Genomic DNA, 13,101 nt, shown 5'->3' with positions numbered 1-13,101 from the left:
CCTAACTCAATGTAATTGCTTCAAGATATATGTAACTAGCCTGCTATATTTTATCATTGTTGTTCTGGGACATTCTTTCCTTGATCTTGTCTTTATGGCTTCACACGCTGAGTAGATAACTAGGCTTACCCCTGACACTTTTGGTCTCATGGGAAACGGGATTGTTTCCATGGTCTGCGGGGGCAGGATCGCCAACCTTGGGGCACCCTAGCTCCAAACTAACCCTTTCTCACATTCTTTGGGAAAATGGGAGGTGGAACTGACGTCAGGGGGTAGCAGAAGCAAGGTTCTCCAGAACTGGTTTTGGCAAGCTGGGTGCTTCGATGCCAATCAAGAAACTCTGCTAATCAACAATACAGAGTCCGTTTATTGCTTCAAGGTTCAAGACCTAACAGATCACAAAGAAGCAGGCAGGGAGGAATTTTGTTTACATGTCCAGGCAAGCAATGCCTAGTTAGAACCTGAAGTTCGGTTCATACAGTCAGCAGAACTGAGTGTTAGTTTTTGCTGGAACGTAGTGTTTGAAAAGACAGGATTTTATGTTTAAAGTCCCCCTGCCCCAGAAGATCCTTTCTGCCCATTTGTTGAAGGGGTGCAGCCAACATCTCAAGCTGATACAGTCTGGCGAGAAACTTTCTCTTCGTATTCCGCTGCTGATTGTATAAAATGGACCTAAAAAATCTCCACTTATTTCTTTATCGATTGCCATTTTTGTTAATAACGAAAGGTTAATCGTGAGCGGTTCCCCCACCGTGCATAAAACCAGCATGGTTGTTGCTTAGCAGTGATTTGCTCCGGTGAGTCACAGTATTGTTTAATTATTGACTCCGATTGCTCTCTGCAGATAATTTCAAAAGTCCTAGCAGGCGTGCACAGCGCGACCACTCGTGCCAACGTCATTCGGTTGCACAAGCTCTGATGGAAAAAAACCAGTCCAGGAGGGCAGCCGCGGCGAAATGGGTGGAGGTGGGGGGCAGGCGGAGAGTTGTGCAATATTGCTAAATGCAATTTTTTTTAAAGAAAGCAGTTTAGTTTTGAGGGGTGGGTTATAGAATGAACTTTTATCTGAAAATAAAAAGAGCCAACTGTATGGACAGATAGAATCATAGAGCTGGAAGGGACCACAAGGGCCCTCAAGTGCAACCCCCTGCCATTGCAGGAACACACCATCAAAGCACTCCTGACATATGTTCATCCAGCCTCTGTTTAAGAACCTCCAAAGAAGGGAGACTCCACCACTCTCGAGGGCAGTGAATTCCCGCTGTCAGGGCAGCCCACCAGTGACAGTCCAGAAGGTCTTCCTAATGTTTAGGTGGAATCTCTTTTCCTGCATCTTGAATCCATTACTCCATGTCCTAGTCTCTGAGGCAGCAGAAAACAAGCTTGCTCCCTCTTTGACATGACATCCCTTCAAATAGTTAAACAAAGCTAGCACTAAGGGGGGCCTTAACCTTCACTTCTCCAGACTCAGCATCCCCGCTCCCTAAACCTCTCTTTGTAGGACATGGATTCCAGACCTTTTACCACTTTGGCTGCCCTCCTTTGGACACATTCCAGCTTGTTAATATCCTTCTTAAATTGCAGTGCCCAGAACTGAACACAGGACTCTAGGTGAGGTCTGACCAATGCAGAGTAGGAGAGTGCTGACCTTCCCGTGATGTAGACGCTATACTCTTATTGATAGATCTCAGAATAGCATTGGCTTCCTTGGCTGCCATATCACACTGCTGACTTATGTTCAGTTTGTAGTCTACTAAGACTCCCGGATCCCTTTCACATGTAATGTTGACAAGTCAGGTGTCACCCATCCTACATCTGTGTTTCATTTTTTTCTGTCTAAGTGCAGAAAGAGGATGAGCAACACCCACGATGCTTTTCTCTGCATCAACATCCTAAGTTTTCTGAAACATCCATTTTCTTGCTTCTGCTGAATGCGTGAAATGTCTCGCATTTCATGCAAAATATTACAATGTGATGGTCAAAGAAAGTTACGGTACTTGAGTTAAAATCTGGAAATCTTGTTCAGTGTCTTATCCAACTAGTGGTATAAACCTGAACAGAATTATACCTAAGTCCATTCCTGGCCTGGATGGTCCAGCCTAGCCTGATCCCATCAGATTTTGAAAGTTAAACAGGGTTGATCCTGGTTGGTACCTGGGTGGAAAACTGTCAAGGAAGATCAGAGTCGCTACACAGAGCAAGCAACGGGACACCACCTCTCTCTGTTGCTCACCTTGAAAACCCTGAAGGGTCACTAAGTCCATTCAAGCCAAAGGCATTAGAAGGGTGTAGTTGTTTCTTCTTCTTCTTCTTCTTCTTCTTCTTCTTCTTCTTCTTCTTCTTCTTCTTCCTCTTCCATCTTCCTTCTTCTTCTTCTTCTTCCTTCTTCCTTCTTCCTCTTTCTTCTTCCTTCTTCCTTTTTCTTTTTCCTTTTTCCTTCTTCCTCTTCCTTCTTCCTTCTTCTTCTTCTTCTTCTTCTTCTACTTTCTTCTTTCCTTCTTCTTCTTCTTCTTCTTCTTCTTCTTCTTCTTCTTCTTCTTCTTCTTCTTCTTCTTTGCTCCATCCTATCAGGGAAGGGGCTGTTTGGCTAGCCGGCTACGATCTTGTGATCCTGGCAGAAATGTCCCATAAGGGTTGATGTGAAGAGGAGGAGGAGGAGGAGGAGGGGGGGAGAGGAGGAGGAGGAGGAGGAGGAGGAGAAGAAGAAGAAGAAGAAGAAGAAGAAGAAGAAGAAGAAGAAGAAGAAGATCTTCTTCTTCTTCTTCTCCTCCTCCTCCTCTCCCCCCCTCCTCCTCCTCCTCCTCCTCTTCACAACAACGATGACAACAACAACAGTGGATTTATACCCCATCTTTCTTTCCTGTAAGGAGTCTCAAAATGGCTTACAAACTCCTTCCCTTCCTCTCTCCACAACAGACACCTTGTGACGTAGGTGGGGCTGAAAGAGTTCTTGAGAGAACTGTGACTATCCGAAGGTCACTCAGCAAAAACGTAGGAGTGGGGAAACAAATTTGGTTCACCAGATAAGAGTCCGCAGCTCATGGGGAGGAGTGGGGAATTAAATCTGGTTCTCCAGATCAGAATCCGCTGCTCTTAACCACTACACCACGCTGGCTCAGTTGATGTCCTGAATTTCTTAAGAATCCCGAACCTTATGCTAATGACTGTACATTTGATCCACTTGGCATATAGCATGACCACAACTAGCCATCATTGTTCAAAAAATTATTTGTAAATCCTGTGAGTGTTCTACTGACCTCGTATAATTGCTATCTGAATGTTAAGGAAGTATTCATATTCAAAATTATCATTGCGAAAGCTGTTTAGTCAAACATTTGGAAACGAGAAGCAGGAAGTATCCTCCAGAATGTACTACAGATAAGATAGGAGTCTCTACCTACTCGGCGCTCTCCCCAACTGTGTAGCAAAGTATGACAATGTCAATTATTCAAAAAGGAAACAAAACAGTCTGATGAGGACTGAGCATGCTCTAAGAAGGAACTGGATGTTGAGAGCAGGTGAAAGTAAGTGAAACGAAAGCGTAAGGAGAAGTGTGTGGTGATTTAGAGCAGCAGACTATAATCAGGAGAACTGGGTTTGTTTCTCTACTCCTCCACATGAAGCCGGCTGGGAGAAGTTGAGCCAGTCACAGAGTCAGAACTCTCTCAACCCACATGGAGGCAGGCAATGGCAAACCACCTCTGAACACCTCTTGCCTTGAAAACCCCATGGCATAGGTGTCAAATTTGCGGCCCTCCAGATGTTATGGACTACAGTTCCCATCATCCCCTGCCAGCATCATGCTGCCAGGGAAGATGGGAACTGTAGTCCATAACATCTGGAGGGCCGCGAGTTTGACACCTGTGCCCTATGGGGTCGCCATAAGTCACCTGTGACTTCACAGCATTCCCCACAACAAGGAGAAGTGGGGGGAAGTTTAAAGAAAAGCAAAGGAAGGAAAAATCAGCCTGCTCACTCCGCCAAGAGCTGATGGAAAGGGGAGAGTTTGATGGCTCGTCTAGATTATTTGATCAGTAATTAGCCAATTGGGTTTCAAATAGAGTTGATGAGGAAGATGCCCCCCACCTGAGCATTCTTGATAATTAAGACCTGTCTGCCCAGTTTAGAATGCAGCCTTGTAAAAGCCATCTAAAGAATAGCACAGTGATGGCGAACCTTTTCGAGACCGAGTGCCCAAACTGCAACCCCAAACCCACTTATTTATCGCAAAGTGCCAGCACAGCAATTTAACCTGAATACTAGTTTAGAAAAACCGGTGGGCTCCGAGGCGTGCATTACTCAGGAGTAGGCTTGGTGGTAGTCGGTGGTTTTGCTTTGAAGCAACCGTGCAACTGTTCCAACAGGTGAATCACGACCCTAGGAGGGTTTTCTCAGAAGCAAACCCCATTGCCAGCAACCGAGCTTACTCCCAGGTAAAGGATCACGCTTTAGTTCTTCGCATGAAAATCAGTGGGATTTAACAGCGCTTAACAGGGTTACCTACACTGCTCCCCAAAACTGGATCTTAGGTTTAATGCTAATAATCGAGCCCAGCGGCCCAGGCCAGCCTAGATGGGGGGGGGGGCTCTGTGCGTGCCCACAGAGAGGGCTCTGAGTGCCACCTCTGGCACCCGTGCCATAGGTTCACCACCACTGGAATAGCACCACTTAAAATAATCACAAACACAATTTACAACTTTAGTGAGGCCAAGTGGTTGCATTGTAAATGACCTAGCAAAACCAAATGGTTGCCTCATAAAAGACCCAATATACAAGATAAATTTAAGTACATTTAAATCTCTAAATAAATTTGAAGGAATGTATACACTTCACCTGTATACACTTCACCTGAAGGAATGTATACTCATAGGTGGGGAATGCTCTAGTACTCTCCCCAAAACCTCTATGGAAACCATAGAGTTTTTAATGAATACAAGATTCCCCCCCCCCCCCCCCATATGATGCTGGCACTTCCACATAAACTGGAAGTAGTCGCGTAGGTGACATGATCATTCCCGAACACACCTTCCGAAAACTCCCCAAGTTGCCAGGAAGAAACTGGAAACCCTGTGGGTAGGATAAGTTGGTCCATTAGATACCACGGTCCCAAGTCATGTATGGCTTCAAAGGTCAAAACAAACACTTTGAATTGGGCTCAGGAGCTGATCGGAAGCTGCCTCTGAACACTCTTCAACGGTAGCCCCAAGTAGAATACATTGCAGTAGTCCAATCTAGCGATAACTAAGGCATAGATCACCGTGTGGCTAGGTCAAACTGAACTAGGAGCAGGTGCAGCTGGCATACCAGCCGAAGCAGAGCAAAAACACTCTGAATCATAGCACCATCGGATTTTCCAAGGTGAGCAATGTGTCAAGCAGCACTTCCAAGCAGCAAATCCAGAGGTGGGATCCAGCAGGTTCTCACAGGTTCCCGAGAGTAGGTTACTAATTATTTGTGTGTGCCGAGAGGGGGTTACTAATTGGTGATTTTGCCACGTGATTTTTGCCTTAGTTACGCCCCTCCTCCTCAGCAGTAGCGTGCAGAACTTGAAGCAGTCTAGCAGGAGGTGCACATGGCAAAAATCACGTGGCAAAATTACCAATTATTAACCCCCTCTCGGCACACACAAATAATTAGTAACCTACTCTCGGGAACCTGTGAGAACCTGCTGGATCCCACCTCTGCCCTTGTCCCTGGTGGAGTTAATCATTATTTATTTATTTATTTATTTGTTCCACTTACATACCCCCCCCCCCCCGAGGGGCTCAGGGCGGTTTACAACATTAATACAAACAAGTGGAAGGATAAAATACAATATTAAATATTAAAATGCAGCGCTTAAATTCTTAACCATTTAAAATACAGATGGCGTATGACCATTTAAACTCCTCTGAGAGGGGGAACAGCGGGTCCAAGCTGTTAACGGGCATAATCAGCAGCCGGCCTCCCCAAAGGCCCGGCGGAATAGCTCAGTCTTATAGGCCCTGCGGAACTCATTTAGGTCCCGCAGGGCCCGGACAGCTGGAGGGAGAGCATTCCACCAGGCAGGGGCCAGGGCCGTGAAAGCCCTGGCCCTGGTAGAGGCCAGCCGCATCATGGAGGGGGCGGGAATCTCCAGCAAGTTGGCCTCTGCCGAACGCAGAGACCGACGTGGGACATATGGGGCTGATATGGGCTTAATAACCGATTCTCCGAATTGAGAAAATGTTAGTAACCGGTTCTACCGTATAGGTGCGAATAGGCTGCATCCCACCTCTGGTTACATATCAAAGCCAGCTGCAGGACAGACGCGTGGTCTTGGGGTTAACCAGATAAGCACCACCCTGACAAAGAGGTCTAACCACAGTCTCCTGGAGCACCAGCAGCACAACTCTGTCCCCAGGAAGCATTTGCCACTCCCGTTGGCCATTTGGCCAGCCCCCTCTGACACCTTTTATCCACCAGGAAGGGCAAGGATCAAGGATGCAGGTGACTTTCTTGTGCAGATTTGCATACAGATGTTTTGTGGCTTCAAGAGCAGCTGCAGATGTAGAACTATGCATAGTTATTTCGTCACAGAAGATTTTCCAGTTATGTTAATATGGGTGCTCAAGGTTTTTGGTAGCATAACCGAGTCTGGGAATACTTTAAAGACTAAAACATTCATTGTGGCATAAGGTTTTGTAAACCCTGATCTGGCTAACCTGATATCAGCAGCTAAGCAGGGTTGGCCCTGGTTAGTATTTGGATGGGAGACCACCAAGAAATGCTAGGGTTGCTACGCAGAGGCAGGCAACAGCAAGCCAACTCTGAGGCTCATTCCACACATGCAGAATAATGCACTTTCAAACTGCTTTCAGTGCTCTTTGAAGCTGTGCGGAACAGCAAAATCCACTTGCAAACAGTTGTGAAAGTGGTTTGAAAACGCATTATTTTGCGTGTGCGGAAGGGGCCATAGTGTCTCTTGCCTTGAAAACTCTGCAGGGTTACCATAACACAACTGTGACTTGACCAAAAACAAATCCCCCTACATAGCCCAGACGCAAGAAATATTCATTTGGCAGCGATCCAAACCTGCAATTGAGGGTGCCGTTTCAAAGAGAGGTCAGAAACAGACCCAATTTCCCAGGACAAAGGGCCGCGACATCACAATGCAGAGAACAGATTACAACAAGAGCCAGTCAAAACAGTAAAGGCTGTACTCAGGGGAGTGTGCCACCACACCCAACAATTGACGAATTGGCAATTAATGTGCCGTAGTCCTAAGAGGAGGAACAATTACTTTTTTGTAATGAGCGCACCACCCCAAGTCCTTACTGATCCCGATTCTGATAATATGAATCTACTTAATGAATGAGTTTATCCTCGGACCTTCCCTTTGTAGCTTTCCTTACCAAGTTATCACAGCCTTATGCCTGTTACTGAATAGGCTTTAACTCCGGGTGGTGGAGAAAAAGGCTGCTTTGAAAGGTGGATTCTGTAGCATGGTACCCCACTGAAGTCCCTCCCATTCCCAAAGCCCGTCCTTCTCAGGATCCGCCCCCAAAATCTCCAGGTTGTTCCCCATCTGCAGCTGATAACCTTAGTTATTGAATTCCACAAGAGTCATTGCTTTCACTTCCTGGTTTCTATGCACCTCCATTTTCCGTGTCTGCTCTGTCTCCACTTCTCTTCTTCGGAGGCTGTCTTGCTTGGCACAAGTCCATGGACGCAGGACATTGCTGGCATATCCTGGAACTGACCATGGGAAAGGATATGGCACTTCTTGTGGGCGCTGTGAAGCAGCCCTCGGTGGTCTACTGTGAAAGAAGTCTGCGTTAGCAGGACTTGAGTGGTCCTTGGTTCCTGGTGAATACAGTGGAACCTCGGTTTTCATCGGTTTCGGTTTTCATCGATTTTTTCAGTGAAAAATTTGTGCCTCGTTTTTCATCGATTTGCAGTAAGGTGCAGGGGTTTGTGGAGAAAAACCACCCAGACAAAGCTATTGCAGGCCATGTCTGCAACTTGTTTAATGACAATGTCTTGCCCCATTTCAGACAAATCTTAAAGAGGCGTCAGAAACAGACCTCTTTGGACAGCTTTCTGGTGCGACAATGGTCCACTGGCTCTGAAGCTGGTCCTAGTGTTATTGTTTGTTACTGTTTTCAGCATTAAACACTACATTTATTCACCCAAAAATGTGTTTTTGGTATGTTTTTGGAGTGCCTAGACCGGATTAATTGGATGTACATTGATTCCTATGGAAAAGTTTGCCTCAGTTTTCATTGGTTTCGGTTTTTATTGATTCTTTTCAGACGGATTACCAACGAAAACCGAGATTCCACTGTAATGGCTTGTTTGTAAACAGTGGATGGATTTGGTTAGCTCTTTTGACTGGCTTTGGTTTTCATCTCTGCTATGCAAGGTAACAAACCTACATCCTCTCTTTGCAACACCTACCCACATATATATCCTACTGCTATTGGCAGTGTGAATGTATCTTTGCCTTGTGTTATCTAACACTTCATGCATCTTCCAATGCAGGCTCGGGCTCATGAAAGCTAATGTCACAATTGATTAATTCCTTAAAAGTGCTCCAAAACACTTCACTATTTGAATGGACAAAGTCTTAAGGCCCCTAAATGCGTTTTCAAACCACTTTCACAACTGCTTGCAAGTGGATTTTGCTATTCTGCACAGATTCAAAGAGCATTGAAAGCAGTTTGAAAGTGCATTATTCTGCATGTGCGGAAGGAGCCAAAGATTTATCTTTCAGCTAATGTTCTGGTATGGTAATTTTTTAGAAAAGTGTAGCAAGTTGGGAGAGGGGTGGTAGCAGCTGGGAGAGGGGTGGTATTTGTAGTTAATTGCATTTAAAAAGTATTTTAAATGTTGTGAGCTGCCCTGAGTCCGTTGTAGGGAGAGGGCACAGGGTATACATCAATTAAATAAAGAATCAAATCAAATCAGGATATAATAATTTCTCCACATAGTTTAGAAGGCAGCCGTGTGGTGAGTCTGCAGTCGCCAGATTAGAATCCAGCAGCACCTCAGAAATCAGTAAGAATTTCAGGGTTACGAGTTTTCTAGAGCCAGAATTCATAACCCGAAATTCTCATTGTTCTCCTAAATTGCAACTGGACTTTAATCCAGGGCGTCTGCCTGATTCGTGATAAACACAGAGAAATGAATCATTATGAAGGATTTGACATATGTATATTTGTGGAGACTAGTGTAGCCTGTTGGTCGATGTTGTTCATTCACACTATTGGTTGAGCAGAGTGATCAGCTGTTCAGTCCAACCGACGGCCAGCCATTCTTTGGGCATTGCTCACAGTTCTTCTGAGACGTGAGAAAGGCAGCACAACATGGTTAACGTTCAACAACCGTGAGCATCACTTTCGTCCCTGTCGCAAAATGCAAGCTTTGCAACCGACCTCTTTTTTTTCCAGCTGGAAGGGGGGTTGCGTGGGGTTGCCACCCTCCCGTTCTCCCCTGGTCCTGTCCTGAGCTTTTGCAGAACAGAAGGAGGCGCCGTGCAGGGAGTGGGGGAAAGTCCGCCCGGCTGATTTCCGCACGGAGCGCCAGCGTAGCGACGCCGTTTCAAACTCCGGCAGGTTCCCCCCCCCCCCCCGCACAACGTCCCACTGGCCTCCATTCATTGCGGGGGTTGGCCCTGCGAGCGGTGCGCCTTGGCAAAAGCGACGTGACTCCGGAGTGACTCACGTCCTCTTGGCGTCGTGCTCAGTCGCAACCCCTTTTGGAGCGAGGTTCCGCCAGGAGGAGGCGCGGCGGTGGCGGCTGCTGCGCGCGATCCAAATACGGCAGGGTTGGGGGGGGGGGGTTAATTTGCCATGTGGTGTCGGAGGAGGGTGTTAGGAGACGGTGAGCCGCCGAAATCGGCGGGCTGTAGGTCAGATCAAGCCTAAACTGGCGACCCTAGAAGCTAAAATGACCTAAACTGAGACTGTCCATGCAGAATACTGGGGAATTGTTTATTTATATTTATTTATATACCGCCCCATCCCCAAAGCAGGGCTCTGGGCCGCGTACAACCAAATGAACGTATCAGAGAGGCTTCCTGGCCCCCTCCTTGCTATTTTGAGGATTCTTGCACCCCTCCCCATAGGGTAGTATTAGAATGCAGCTTCCCCCCCCCCCCTTTACCCCTTGAGTCTGCTGACTGCGTAACTTGAGGACAATTTAGAAATCTTTTAATAATCTTATTGTGAAGGATTTTTTTAAAATGTATCTCTTTGTGCATAGGATTGCAAACATCGAAGTAGATGCATTAAAAAGAATTTAAGATCTTTATGTGTATTTTTTTTAAAATCATGACAAGGTGGCAAAAAGAAATGCCTTTGAAATGCGGGGTGTTGTAAGAGTTTGATGAAGATTGTGGACCACCAAGAAGAAGAGTTTGGATTTATACCCTGCAAAGAGACTCCAAGTGGCTTGCGCACCACTTTCTCTTCTTTCCCTTTCCAAAAAGGCAACTCGGTGGGTTCCGGATCAAATCAAGCTTCGACTGTCCCTAGAAGCTAAAATGACTTCAGCCGAGGCTGTGGTACTTTGACCACAGAATAAGAGTCAATAGAAAAGACAATCACTCTAGGAAAGGAGGAAGACACAACATGAGCGGGATTGACTCTATGAAGTCACGGCCCTCAGTTTGCAAGACCTGGGAAGGGCATTTTAGAATATGAGTTCATAGGGTCGCCATGACTTGATGGCACTTTAACGCACAGCTCCCAAGCGCCCGGTCATTGCAGCACCACCCGCTTCGTCGACTTGCTGACCCTTTGAAGAAATGGGGGGGGGGGGGAAGGCGCGCGCAAGGCTGCACGACCGCCTCTGCAATCACCCAGCTGCAACCCCAGGCACATTTGATCTGAAAGCGGAAAGCAAAGGAGACGTAATGAGGAACGAAGCTGCAAAGAGGGACTGCAATGGCAGGTCCGTGGGGGAAGCACTATTTTGCAGAGTCCGCTTGAGAGTCAATCCTGGGCGAGCAAACAGGACCAGCCGCTCATTGCATTAAATGGCCCCTTCGCTCTTTTCTAGTCAAGCGGGGAGGGGGGGGGGAAGGAAGTAGAGAGTCAGTGCCTCATTGGCTCTCGGCCCCACGAACGCCCCGCCTCTCTTTTGCCCGGGGGCGCGTTCTGATTGGCGAGTGGGACGAAGCGGCGCCCGCGAGCGGGGCAACCGGTAAGAAATCGGTTGCTGGGCAGGGTGAGGCGGGGCTGGCCAATAGCGAGCTTCGCCCGGGAGAGCGAGCGCGAGAGGTGGGGGAGGCGCGTGCACGCACACGCGCCCGCGCGCGACTGGCCCCGCCCCTGCCTGTGGCGGCGGCCGCGCGTGCGGGAGGGGCGTGGCCGGGGCTGCTGTCGTCGTCGTCGCCGTGATTGGGCGGCGGTGGGCGGGGCTTGCGGGCTCCCTGGTTCCGCCGCGGCCGCCCCCGCCCTCCCACTCCTCCTCCTCCGCAGCGCGCAGGCGGCCGCCCGTCCGTCCCAGCCCCTCCGAGGCAGCCTGGCGGGCTTGGGAGCCACCGCCGCGCAGCCCTGCCAGGGAGAGCGGCCGGCCGGCCGGGCGAGAAGGGGTCCGACGTGGCTCTGGCGCTTCCCGGCAGGTGAGCCCAGATGCGCGTCTGAGGGGAGACGCTGCGCGCGGCGGGAGGCTGGGGGTCGCGGGGGAGTCGGGGTTAGGGGTCTAGGTCAGTTGCGGGCGGGGGGCTCGAGGTCGGCGGAGCGGGACTCTGAGGTGAATGGGGAGGGGGAGACCCAGGGGTTTGTGAAGTGAATGGGGGGGGTGACCCAAGGGACCCTGAGGTGAATGGGGGGGGGGCAGGGGTTGTGAAGTGAATTGGGGGGGGACCGTGAGGTCAGTGTCTGGGGGGGCGACCCAGGTGGCTGTAATGTGAATGGGGGTGACCTGGGGGACTATGATGTGAATGGGGGGGTCGACCCAAGGGACTCTGGGGGTGAATATGGGGGGAGGGGTTTGTGAGGTGAATGGGGGGGACTGTGAGGTCAGTGTCTGGGGGGGCGACCCTGGTGACTGTAATGTGAATGGGGGCGACCCAAGGGACTATGACGTGAATGGGGGCGTGACCCAAGGGACTCTGGGGGTGAATATGGGGGGAGGGGTTTGTGAGGTGAATGGGGGGGACTGTGAGGTCAGTGTCTGGGGTGGCAACCCAGGTGGCTGTAATGTGAATAGGGGTGACCTGGGGGACTATGATGTGAATGGGGGGGGGTCGACCCAAGGGACTCTGAGGGTGAATATGGGGAGGAGGGCAGGGGACCGTGAGGAGAATGGGGGGCAACCCGGGGGGGGGCTGTGAGGTCAGCGGGGGTTTGAATGTGTGGGAATAGAGCCAGGTTGACTTCTGACCTCTGTGGGGCGAGTGGATCGCCTTTGGTTGCCTGAATGGGATGGCTAAAAAGGAGGGGAGGGGAGCTTGGCTGGTCATCAGGGTGTTTGGTGGGGTTTGAAAAATGCGTGGGTTTGTTGGGGTGGAGTTGATTAAGGTGAAGGCTGAGGGGGAAAGGATTTGGTCTGCAGGAATAGGCGGTGTCTGCAGAGACTTGAAACTGTTGGGAATGGGTAGGTCAGTGGGGGGGATTTGAGGTTTAGGGAGTAGCGTGAGCTAGCATTTTTATTAAAATAATTATGCCTCCCCCCTCTCAGTTGCAGGTAATTTCAAATTTTAAAAAACAGGGTTAAAAACTTCATTTTTGGTTTCATTTGGCTTGCTGATCTGTTTTTATAATGTTCTGCTTATAATTATTACCTTTCTTGGTGGGTTTGATTGGGCAGAAAGGTGTGATTTGTGTAGAAACGTGAAATAAATAAAATCCCATTTACTGTCCACCCTAAGGGGGGGAAAGCCTGCAGCTGAAACCCCATCCAAACCCTCCCAAATGAAAGGACTTATAGCACTTTCTGTGGAAGCTACACGCATTCTCTCCTTGCCACACTTCCTTAGAGAACCCATTCCTCTTTGAAGGGAAGTTATCTTATGGCAGGATATGAGGGAAGAGGCTGAGCACTGCGGGGAATACGAGGGTGGGTGGTGAGAACTGACTCCGAGGGTTTTACAAGAGGTTGGGGGGTGCTGGTTGTGTCTGATAATGAGGATTG

General features: G+C 48.8%; 1 protein-coding gene across 2 annotated transcripts in view; it reads left to right on the top strand.

The window, feature by feature from the left end:
- The first annotated feature begins 11,451 nt into the window (after positions 1 to 11,451).
- Positions 11,452 to 13,101, top strand: part of LOC125426857 (SERTA domain-containing protein 2-like) — a 751,974-nt gene continuing 750,324 nt past the window's right edge. For both annotated transcript variants that reach the window (XR_007243584.1, XM_048485666.1), the window contains exon 1: positions 11,452 to 11,587. The gene's annotated coding sequence lies outside the window, so the exon portion shown is untranslated. The remainder of the gene's footprint in view (positions 11,588 to 13,101) is intronic.

Source organism: Sphaerodactylus townsendi, linkage group LG02 (genome assembly GCF_021028975.2).
Source record: "Sphaerodactylus townsendi isolate TG3544 linkage group LG02, MPM_Stown_v2.3, whole genome shotgun sequence".
Classification (NCBI taxonomy): Eukaryota; Metazoa; Chordata; class Lepidosauria; order Squamata; family Sphaerodactylidae; genus Sphaerodactylus; species Sphaerodactylus townsendi.
The sequence above is the reverse complement of the archived record's forward strand: the minus strand, read 5'-3'. Positions and strand labels throughout refer to the sequence as shown.